General features: G+C 34.8%; 1 non-coding gene across 1 annotated transcript; it reads right to left on the reverse strand.

Moving 5' to 3' along the window:
- Nucleotides 1-2397: 2397 nt before the first annotated feature.
- LOC108180727 (uncharacterized) lies at nucleotides 2398-7960 on the reverse strand. Its single transcript, XR_012396761.1, has 3 exons — nucleotides 7885-7960; nucleotides 2986-4141; nucleotides 2398-2784 (listed from the first exon to the last, which is right to left on the reverse strand). It is a non-coding gene; the product is annotated as an uncharacterized protein (transcript).
- Between the last annotated feature and the right edge of the window lie 3780 nt (nucleotides 7961-11740).

Here is an 11740-nt window from a genome sequence, read left to right on the forward strand (position 1 = left end):
CATGATTTAATCTGCACTGAGTAAAACAAGTTGTTTTTAAAAATCATAAAAAGCTTGACAACTTTTGCTCTTCAATATTCCTCTCACAGCTATTTAACAATGCTAAATTATACATTATTGGCAAAGGGAAGTGGTGGAGAATCATCAATTATTCAAATCTACTTTGTGGCCACATTTGTATATGAACAACACATGAGCGCAGCTGTGGTGTGCTGTAATTTACACAGAGACTCGCGTTTTCACTGATGACACTGTTATAGATTTAATAATATATTCAGAAAAGTGTGGGGTCAGAGATTTATTATCAAACTGATCAAAGAAGACAGTGAAGAAATGTAGAAAAGACTTCAGCTTCAAAAGCTGTTCTTTTAAAAACTTTCTATTTATCAAACACTCATGATTAAGTCGGCTTTCTTTAATAAATATTAAACAGCACAACCTGAACAGCATCAAATCAGCAAATTAGAATGATTACTGAAGGTTTATTCACTCTGAAGTAATGACTGATTTGCCATCTCAGAAATAAATGACATTTTAAACCATATTAAAAATCAACATAGATAGTAAAACTTTATTTTCATACTTGATTATTTGATATTTACTTAGTGAGAGAGAACGAACGTTATAAGAGGCAGAGAGGAACAAAGCAATGGAAAGTCTCCTCAGGAAATCCCACCCTTTAAAGGAAATTACAATGCAGATTCAGGAAAAAGAGGAATATGTTGTTTCAAAATAAACCCCCTTCCTGTTAGTTTTCCTCACACAGACAACACTTGAAAGCTTTTACATGTAACACATTTGGAAAATTACAGGTAAAAGGGGTAGTTTACACCAACATTTAAATGTATCAGGGACATACTCTAATAATCTAAGTTAATATTGTAAATATTTATTAATTTCTTGCACAGATCGTTAATACAACATCATAATGTATTATCGGGAGCCATGAGTATTCATTTATTTTGCCTGCATATGTGTTTTTGACATTTTATGATAAACCATTAGCAGGTTTTCAGAAAAAAACATTGAAGAAAATAATCTCATTAACATAATAAAATTAAGAGCAAAATTAAATATTTGGGGTGAACTACCACTTGATTTTACTACAAAACAGTGTGTCTTTATGATCTGCTATTGAGATTTCAAACTGGTTTCATGTTGTTGATTTTTTCTATGGCTGAAGTGAAATAATCTAGCAACCATGTTCCTGGAGGACCACCAACACTGCATGTTTTGCATGTGTCCTTTGTCTGTCACACCCATTACAGGTCTTTTTAGTCTCTGCTAATAAGCTGATGATCTGAATCAGGTCTGTTTGGTTAAGGAGACATGGAAGATGTGCAGAGTTGGTGGTCACTCGTGCAAATGCTAATACCTGCTGAAAGAAAACTGCATATGCTTGTAATGTAGGTTTGGATGCTGGTTTAAGCTGGTTCTTTGCTGGTCATGAGCTGGTTCTTCCAGATTCTTTAAGCTTGTTTTTTTTTTTTTTTTTGCTGGTCATGAGATCAATTTTCCACCCAAAGTATTGCTGTCACAGATTAAAAAATTAAAAAGCTCAAATTAAAAAAAAATGAAAACGTGTCAAATTATAAAGAACTTCTTTTTCTTTAACTGATAGGCTCAAGGAGCAGCTACCAGTCTAGTTAACCAAGGATGACGCTGAAGTCAGAAACTACTTAAATGAAAATATAATATCATCGTTTTAAAATGGTAAATGTGGAAACAGGACAATGGGGTAGAAGGTTATAAAAAATTTAAATACGAGGAGAAAAACTTAATTTTTGTGCAGTTTCAAGCCTATAGGGGGTTCAGGTTGGTTTGAAAGACCCACCCCTCACTGACAAAGGTCCAGAATTTTTCCTATTTTGACTGCTAATTTATTGTAATTATTGAAAATAACCCATCGAAAAGGCTTTAAGACCAAGCCTAATTCTGTGTTGGCTGTCATGACTTCAGCAGCTAATCTGTTTTGACCAATGCGAACAATTATTTTTCATGAGTCTAACATCCAGCTGTGCAAGAAAACACACAATCTGATGTAAGTGACATGATCTTTTACTACTGTATTGTTTTTAAAATACAGAAAACAGTTTACAAGGACATTTTTTTTTTTTTTTGCTTAGACCTTATTCATGACACTAAATAATGACCAATATAAAGGTGTGAAGCACCAAAAGTGGATCATATTAAATTTAATTGGAAGACAATTTTGGCTATTTTTATTATCTATGAATTTTTAAATGTACGTTTTTTTTTTTGTTTGTTTGTTTTTTTTACAAGAGAGTCTAGAAAATTAACAGCACTACATTGTTAAATTAAATGTATTCATTATTTATTTATATTTATTTATTAATTAATTTTTCTATTTTTATTTAATTATTTACTTGTTTATTTCAAATGGCCAAATTCTGACTGAGGAAAGTTGAAAATGCTGGCTAGTTTGTTATTTATTTACCTAATAAATGACAATAGCCTTGTTTTTAATTTAAAATGAATTAATTTTTTATGATATATGATGTAATAAATTTGTATTTTAAAGATAAATATTTGAAGAGTTCAGATGCAAAAACCTCTAAATGTCATCTAGAATTTTCTTCTACAATGAGCATTTTTCTCTGCCTCTTATGTTTATGTTCAGTTATTTTATATTAAAATCTATCAAAATAACTTATTTTTTGCTGTAAAAGTGAAATTAATGAATCAAGACACAGGAGGCTGAGAAATGTGCAGAAAATATTTAGATGGCATTTAGAGTTTTTTTTGCATCTGAACTCTTCATTTCTTTATTCTAAATCAGGGGTGTCAAACTCAATTCCTGGAGGGCAGAAGCCCTGTACAGTTTAGTTCCAACCCTGCTCCAACACACTTACCTGTAGGTTTCAAAAAAGCCTGAAGGAATCAATTAGTTTGATCAGGTGTGTTTAATTAGGGTTGGAACTAAACTGTGCAGAGCTGCGGCCCTTTTGGAACTGAGTTTGACACCTGTGTTCTAAATCTTTAGGAAATATTTTTGGTACATCAAAGTGTGGTTATGATGACCATCTGACAAGCTAAGGCTTATAAGAATAGTGCTTAAAATCTATTTAACTCTCATAATTAAATATAAAATGAGGCATGTAACTCTAAAAACGCCCACTTTTTGAGAAAAAACAACCAAGCCTTTCACCAGGCTGGCTATAGGCCTCAATTTGTAAATCTTTGAGTTCAAGTTTCAGCCAGGACCAATATGGCTAGCAAAGCACCAGCAACATCCAATCTCAACCAGATCTCAAGCTAACATCAAACCAGCACATGCTTGGGTTTTTTTAAGCAGGGGTCAAGTTGCCTTTATAATAATCATTCTAGATGTCTTGAAGTTATAGTCTCAAAATAAGTATCTATATCTTTTTTTACATTGTTCAACAAAACAGCCTGAAAATAAGTAGCCACTGTAAAGAAATCAGCTGTAGTTGTACTTGAAAGACTCAAAAAGCTGAGTGTTCAAACAGGATCACCTGTGTCTGACTCACACTGCAGGGTCTAGAGGGTCGCAGGACACCAATCCGCGAGTAAACCTCTGCATCCGAAGCGGTTCCACATGATGGATGAGGACTGGGTGGTGTGGTGTGGATGAGGGGAGGCGTCACATATAACAATGGTGGTGGAGGTGGAGTGACATGAAAAACAGGTGGAGGAGGAGGAGGAGGTGGAGGTGGAGAGGGAGGAGAAGTCATAACCACAGACATATTGGGCTGTTTTAAATCATACTGAGCCATGCGATAGAAACCAAAATATTCTAGAGCATTTCCGGCCTGAGCGATGCGGAGCCTGTGGCGAAGAAGAAGCACCCAATATAGTAAAACCAAGATCAAAATCCCAGCCAAGACTATAAACGGCACAGCCAAACTGAGCTGAAAGTCCCAACAAACACGAGGCAGAGCTGAAGTCCGACAGCCAACACTTGATTGATTCTTCCTTGGAGGAGCGTCTGCCAAAACACTCAGGTTTCTGTTTGTACTTTCAGTGGGCATCTCCAGATGTGTGTTTCTCCACCTAAAAGTGTCTCGGCAGAGGCGAAGGCAGTCATCCGTTGCTGAACATCTGTTTAGGAGAAGGTGTAGATTGAAGGAATCGGATCAGGGCCTGGTGGCGACTCCTGCTGCTCAATTAAAACAGCATTGGAACAGAATGAGTCTTTGTGTGATTGACTGAAATATGTAAGTGGTTAACCTGCTGAGATCAGTCTAGTGCGCTGGCCATCCTGTGGAGATCTGGGGTCTAATATAGAATTTAATCAAAGGCTTCGGTGAGCCTTGCAGACCTGTGAGCTGCTGAGGCCGAGCCAATATTGATGTCAGTTGAACTGTTTCTTTGAGATTTACTGTAGAGCGACAGACTTTACAGCGTAGTGTAATCATTCTGTTGTCTAAGGTTTGCATAGCTTGTGTAATAGTATATGTGACCATGGACCACAAAACCAGTCATAGTGCTTAATTTGAGTCGGATCTTGCTAGATCCTGTTCCAGGAAATGTCAGATATCAGTGGTTTGTGTTGCGGCATTTATTTTAATTGATCCGGCATTAACTTTTTGTGTGGTGAATACCTGCATGTGTGAGAGAGAATGTGAATGAAATCGAGTGATAAGCAGCAAACAAAGCTGTGTGGATTTTCTGTGCTCGCACACGCATAAAGGTAGTCACTTTTGATCAGTTTTCTTGATTGGTCAAGATCAGTTTCTTATAATAATTCTCATTGGTTGTTAATTATTGTTTTTTTGCGCACAGTGAGCAGCGAAAATAAATAATGGCATACTGGTCTTCCTAAATAATATTTGTATTTTCAAAATGCCAAAGAAGCAGTTAAGCATATATCATTTTTGTAAAACCACAAGTAAATCTGACAATGAGCCTGATCAAACAAGATCTCAAGAAAATGAAACTGCACCCCTGGATCAGGATAGGAGACAGAAGCAAAGCGATCTCAAATCAGCCAGGAAACATGACAGAAGAGCTAACTGTGGGCTCTTCTTCAAGACTAGAAAGAGTGAGTCATTTTCGCTTAGCACATAATAGTGAAGTGAACTGAAAGTCAGTGATGTTACTAAAATTAGTAAATGATTTATGTTTGTAGCTATATCTTTGTTTGTTTTTTATCCACGGTTGACCCATAATATTGTATTGCAAAAAACCGTTCAGAACTTTAATGCATTTTTTCTCTCTATAACTGCTCAGTAACAACATGTCCCAGGTAAACTGAAATTTTGTGGCAGACGACAGTAACTTATATTTCCTGGTTTTGTTCCAGAAATTATTCATTTACAAATTAAGCACTGGTTATAGGTATCAGTTTGTAGACATTGTCATTTATACATCAAGTTTATAATAATAATAATATTTTTTATTCATATTGCGCCTTTCCAGAACTCAAGGAAACTTTACAAAGAATGCGACAAAAGAGATTGTACAAGCAGATAAAAGATACACAAACATACAGGAAGTCAAATATAACAAACTGGAAATACAAAAACAAGACCTAAGAGACAAATAAGCAGAGTGCGGGTGGATCAGATAAAGTGGTCAGTTTGTCAGATCAGAAGCATTCAGAAAATAAATGAGTTTTAAGTAAGGATTTGAATTCAGAGTAATTATTAGCAGAACGGAGTGAGCATGGTAGAGAGTTCCAGAGTTTGGGTGCAATAACACTAAATGATCTGCCCCCCATTAAAGAGAGGTGGTACCAAGGGACAGCGAGAAGGCCAGAGTCAGCGGAACGTAATGAACGAGTTGGGGTGTAGAAGACAAGCATGTGGCAGAGACAGGAAAGAGCTAGGCTATTTAGGGATCTAAATGCAAGGAGGAGAATTTTGAATTTAATGCAGAATTTAAAGCTGAATTATTAAGATTTCTGATGATGTTTTATTTATTAGGGTTGGATAATATTTGGCCTTTTCCCAGTCATGGGTTGCAGCTGAAAGGGCCTCCGCTGCATAAAACATATGCTGGATAAGTTGGTGGTTCGTTCCGCTGTGGCGACCCCAGATAAATAAAGGGACTAAAAAAGAAAATGAATGAATGAATGAACGAACACTTGGCCGAAGAACAAATATCTGTAAACTTGGAATTTGACGATTCAAAACAATTAACACTGGGAAAACCGCCTTTAAAACTGTCCAAATGAAGTGCTTAAAATAAATAATACTAATCAAAAAGTGAGTTTTGATATATTATTTATGTTAGAAAAATTGTAAATATCTTCATGGAACATGATCTTAGTATTTTTGGCATAAAAAAAACAAATGAATCATTTAGACTCAAGCAACGTATTTTGGCTATTTCCAAGAATATATCTATGCAAAACAAGACATTTTGGTCCAGGGTCACATATACAGTATGTAGATTTTGTACTGTACTTTACAGTGATGGTATTCCAAGCACAAGTAGCTTGTAGCAAAACTTAAAAGCAACATTTTTTACCCTCATGAAAACCTGCAGGCTTTACATGGGTGACTCTTTTGGAAGGAAAATTAAAAAAGATGTTCTTGATAGATTTAATAAAGAATTTCATTCCAGAACAGAAGCAAATTTTTAGCTTATATAACTGAAGATTTATAAGGCAAAGATGAATTTCAGTCAATTAACTTCCACAGATTATAATTCATTTTGAAAGGAGCAGTGTGATTTAAAGTCAAAGCAAAAATAATGCATTTCTGAGGTACTGTTCAGGTTTGAGAGTGTGATTTTTTGTGCTCTTTTCCCGCCACTATTTGTCATCTTTAGACTATTGAAAAGAAAATATCTAAAATACACATTTAACTGTTTTATTACACTTTATTGGTTTTCCTTTATAGATTTTAATTACAATACATTTAATGTGTGATTTAAAAAAATCTATACATATACACTGTGTAATAATTATGACCCAGAAATCTCCACTTCAGTACCACTTACATAAACTCAGTAAACATCCATAGCATACTGTAACATTTAAATTCACAATTATCTTGAAGAACTGTAAATAATCAACAGGAAAACACTTTTAAATAAAAAGGTTCTTAGTCACACTTTACAATAAGTTGGTATTAGATAATGTTAGTTCATGTATTTACTAACACGAGCAAACAATGTGCAATACAACATATTATTCATAGTTCAACATTTATTAATGCCTAACACTTTAAGTTTAGGTCACAACTCATGCTATTAACAAACCGTTAACTAACACTACTAGCTTAATAAACTAATAATTAGCTGTTTATTGATAGCTGGTAAAGTAGAAGTTGGCTTTGGTTTTGGGGTAGGATTAGGGATGCAGAAGATCAAACTTTATCAAACTACTAACAAACAGTTAATATCATAATAATAGGCAGGTAATATAGCAGTTGTAAATAGCATGAATTGTGACATAAGCTAAAGTGTTTCATTAATGCATTATTAAAATGTAAAGTTTAGCTAGTTACATTCAATAATGCACTGTGAGTTAACCAAACAATGAATGACATATTGTAATGTATCGTTCATTGTTTGTTCATGTTTGTTAGTAAACACATGAATTAACATTAACTATTGGATTGTACTGTCCTTCTGTAAAATCTTCTTTAATGGCATTGATGGTTCTATAACCTTTAACATCCACGGAGCCTTTTCATTCCACTAACGATCCTTTATTGTATAAAAATGTTCCTATATTATTAATATATTCTTCAAACTAAGAAATAAAAAAACATGCACTTAAAGGATCTTTGGCAAACTAAAACTGGTTATTTTGAAGTATCAGTGAGAGAACTTTTATTTATAAGAGTAAAGCACAGTGAGTGGTTTCTGTGTTAAAATGAATAGCCTATTCACATTAATCCTTTGTTAAAAAAGAAAACTTTATAAAATAAATATAAAATAAAAGCTTACTTTTCACAGCATTATTCCATAGAAGTATTCCCAATGAGTGTAATGACTCAGAGCTGTGCAGCAAAAGAAAAAAGGCAGCAGAGTGTTTGTCATGAAAGGAAATTCATAGAGAGTTCAGGAAAACATTCCACACGGTCCTGCCTGGGGATTGGCTGAACTCACTATCTCTATGGTTACAGGAAACTGGCAAAGGATGTTGGTCGGTATCTCTGAGGAACTCAGATGAAAGAATGGCCTTAAAAAAGTCACTGTAATATGAGTCAAATTGTTGACACTTTTATAGTGATGTTTACTTTTTGTGACTTTAAATAATAATTTTAAAGTTGAATTATTTAAATAGAATATTCTTGCTTTGCAAGTTTGCGACACTGTTATAAGAAATCTTACAACTAATCTTATAATAAGAAGATTTAGGAAATCCAGGGTTTCAGTGGCCAAATAATTGCTCGCGTTGCAAGGCAAGAGCGTCCTTACCTCAGACACTTATTCTGGTATCTGATTTAGGTCTCTATTATTGGTTAAAAATTAAATTGAATTCATATTGGTTATATCTAACAGCTATTAATTCTGGTCTTTATCCTTTGTTATTTGTTACAAAGAAAATTAATTTGACTGTGTGCAACATTAGTCTATTTAACTGTCTATAAATTACATCATATCTTTAAAAAATCCCCTTTGTTTATTTGACTTATTGGCAAACAATTGTTACATAATTGTTTATATCAGTGTTTCACAACCACATTCGGAGGAACACCAGCTCTGCACATTGTTCCAGTGTCTCCTTAACCAAACACACCTGATTCAGATCATCAGCTCATTAGCGAAGACTGAAAGACCAGATATGGGTTTGACAGACAAAGAAGACATCCAAAACATGCGCTGTTGTTGGTCCTCCAAGAACATGGTTGAGAAACCCTGGTTTGTATCATTATTTATCATTGCTCAATAAATTATATTGTACATAAATAATAGTCCTATTAAAAATAGTCTTTGTTTGTAAGTATGATTGACAGTTGACTGCATTTTTCAGCCATTAAAAGCCTCTATTTAAATGATTTAGGCGCATGGTCCAAATCCACTTTTGCTATTTTAAGGATGGAAAAATACAGGTTTTTTGTCCAACTCTTTTCCTAATGAGTTATGGGTGTGTTTTGAGCATAACATTTATTAAACCGGAGTTACATTTCACATTTCCTTCATGGCAAATTTGCTGTTTACATGGCGGACTTTGTAGGCGGGAAAACTAAACGCTTCATTAGAGAGAAAATGAATTGAATGAATGAATTTGCTGTTCAAATAATGTGTCGCAAAACATGAAAATTAGAGTTGCCCTGATCTCAAAATAGCAACAAATCACACCATGCATGTCTTGCACTTTATTGCGCCGGGTGTATGATAGGGCCCAGAGCCTATTATATTGACTGGAAGCTAAACCCAGCCAATTTGAATGTTATCACTCGATTGAATGGCATTATTAGTAGTTATCAGATGATATATATTATCATCCATCCACATGGTTAATCAGTTATAGATCACATACGGCTGCAGCCGGAAAGTAACGAGAATTATTTATATTATTTATTAAATTTTCCATTAATTGTATTTTATTAACTTCTACCTCTACCCCTACAAACCCAACTGTCACAGTTATGTAAAAACCGATCTGGATTTGGAGTCTTCTCTATTAGTGTAGTTGATTAACCATGTGGATGAATGATAACAGCCTTCTGAGCTTACTAGTAGGCACAGAAGGCCCCTTACAGGCCCATATTTATCAGCTGATAACCACTGATAGTGCCCATTCTATCGAATGATAATATTCTAAGTGAGTGCTAAACCAGCATTGTCATGAGAAATCCTCATTACGTTTGAAAGAAGACATCAGCCAGATATTCATCACAACACAAAGTGAATCTTTCAAAGATTGTAACTTAAAAAAGATCATTAGAGTGGCTGACTGTAGTATTGGTAACCTACCAACCAACAGTAAACAAGGTAAGCATAATGGAGTGGGTATAATGATCACTATATCTAAGTTTATTCTGCAAATGCATTTGCATCTTCCATTATTCACGTAAACCCTCTCAAATATGCGTAAAAATAGTTTGTGAATTAAGGGATTTAGAATTGTGTTATTTTTATCACTTGTTTCTCATTCAATACAAAAACAAAATGTGTATTAACACAGGGAGATAGAAAGTCTGATTTTTGTTTTCCTCAGTGGACATTCAAACCAAAGCTGTGTGAAGATGAGACTAATCCAAGCTGAGCCCGATTTATGGTTGTTTTTGCTTTTATGGGTTACTTTTGGTGAATTCCCAGATGAGTTACAGTAATACAGACAGAACTCTGCTGGTTTATTGATTTTATGTAAATTTTGAAATGTATAGCTGACTCACAGCAGCCATAGCTCACCACTACTCTTGTGATATTGCTCATTTAAGCTATTCAATCAAATAAATAATGTAGCCTTGGTGCAAATTCTTTCTCAGAACCTTTTTCTTTCACTGTAGGATTCAACTTGCAGTCAAAAGAATAAAACGAGAAATAAAAAAAAACACATTGAAAACGATAGATTAATCAATAATTTATTAATTACCCATCAACAATTTTTCTTTTCATGTGTGGCTGAAAGACAACTTCGATGAGAATTAATATACAGTATTTTCGGTACCACTTTATATTGTGGCCTTAACTTATATGTACTTACATAGGAATTAATAGTTTGTTACATGTACATAGTGTAAATACATGTATTTACTGTGTACTTATGCTTGATTAAATACATGTATGTAAATACATTTGTAAATACATGGTTGACCATCCCTTACACCTTAACCTACCCATGCCACCAAACCTGTCCATAACCCAACCTCTATCTAACTCAAAAGCACCACAAGTGTTCTCAAATACATTATAAACACATTAAGTACATTGTATTTATTTTTTTGATGTAAGTACGTAGTAGTTAGGGACACTTAATATAAAGTGGGACCGTATTTTCTTGTGTGTACAGTACCGTGTAGGCACAGACCGTACAGAAAATCAAATAATTAGGCATCCGACTTATGCGGTTCTCTGTGAAATCTGCAGCTGTATTGAAAAAGGCAACTGAGTTGAAGATGTGTGAGTGCTGGAGTGGTTTAGTGTACTGTTGGCATCGACTCCGCTGTGGTCTCAGCCACCTGCAGCCTCCCCAGGCACACACAGATTAAAGCAAGCTCACAGTCACTCATGTGTGTTCCCCATGGACAGGTGGGTCAGTATGAACCCAGCAATAATGGAGAAAAAAAGGTGCAACAGCTCTCAGAGGGCACTGTGGGTTATCAGAGTTAGGTGCTGCAGGACTCTAGCTATATACTCTCAGTAGACACTTTATCAGCTACAGCTGTCCAATTGCTTATTAACGAACATTTTTAATCAGCCAATTGCATAGGAGCAACTCAATGCATTGAGTCACAACGATGTAGTTAATAGAATCTGTGGATGTTCGAACCAAACATCAGAATGAGGAAGAAATGTGATTAAAAGTCGCCATGAAACTGAAGTTAGCATAGATTTGATTTAAACAGTCCTGAAATGAGAAATAAATGTAGAGTGGTGCATGATTCCATCCTTTTGGGAAGTTATTGGATCATTGGCATTAATAACAAAATGGAGGAAGGTTGACAAATGGACGAAAGCAGTGCAGAAACAAAACACACCCTGGAAGCCTTGCCCTAAAGGCAGCTTTTTTGAGGGGGAAGGGAAGGTTATGATTATTGATTAAAGGTTATGAGAGCAAAAATAATGAAATGCACAGATACTGTAATTATGGGGTTGACGACAGGGGTCGGATCAAAATGCAACTTTATTA

The sequence above is a fragment of the Danio rerio genome, chromosome 21 (genome assembly GCF_049306965.1).
Source record: "Danio rerio strain Tuebingen ecotype United States chromosome 21, GRCz12tu, whole genome shotgun sequence".
In the NCBI taxonomy this organism is placed as follows: Eukaryota; Metazoa; Chordata; class Actinopteri; order Cypriniformes; family Danionidae; genus Danio; species Danio rerio.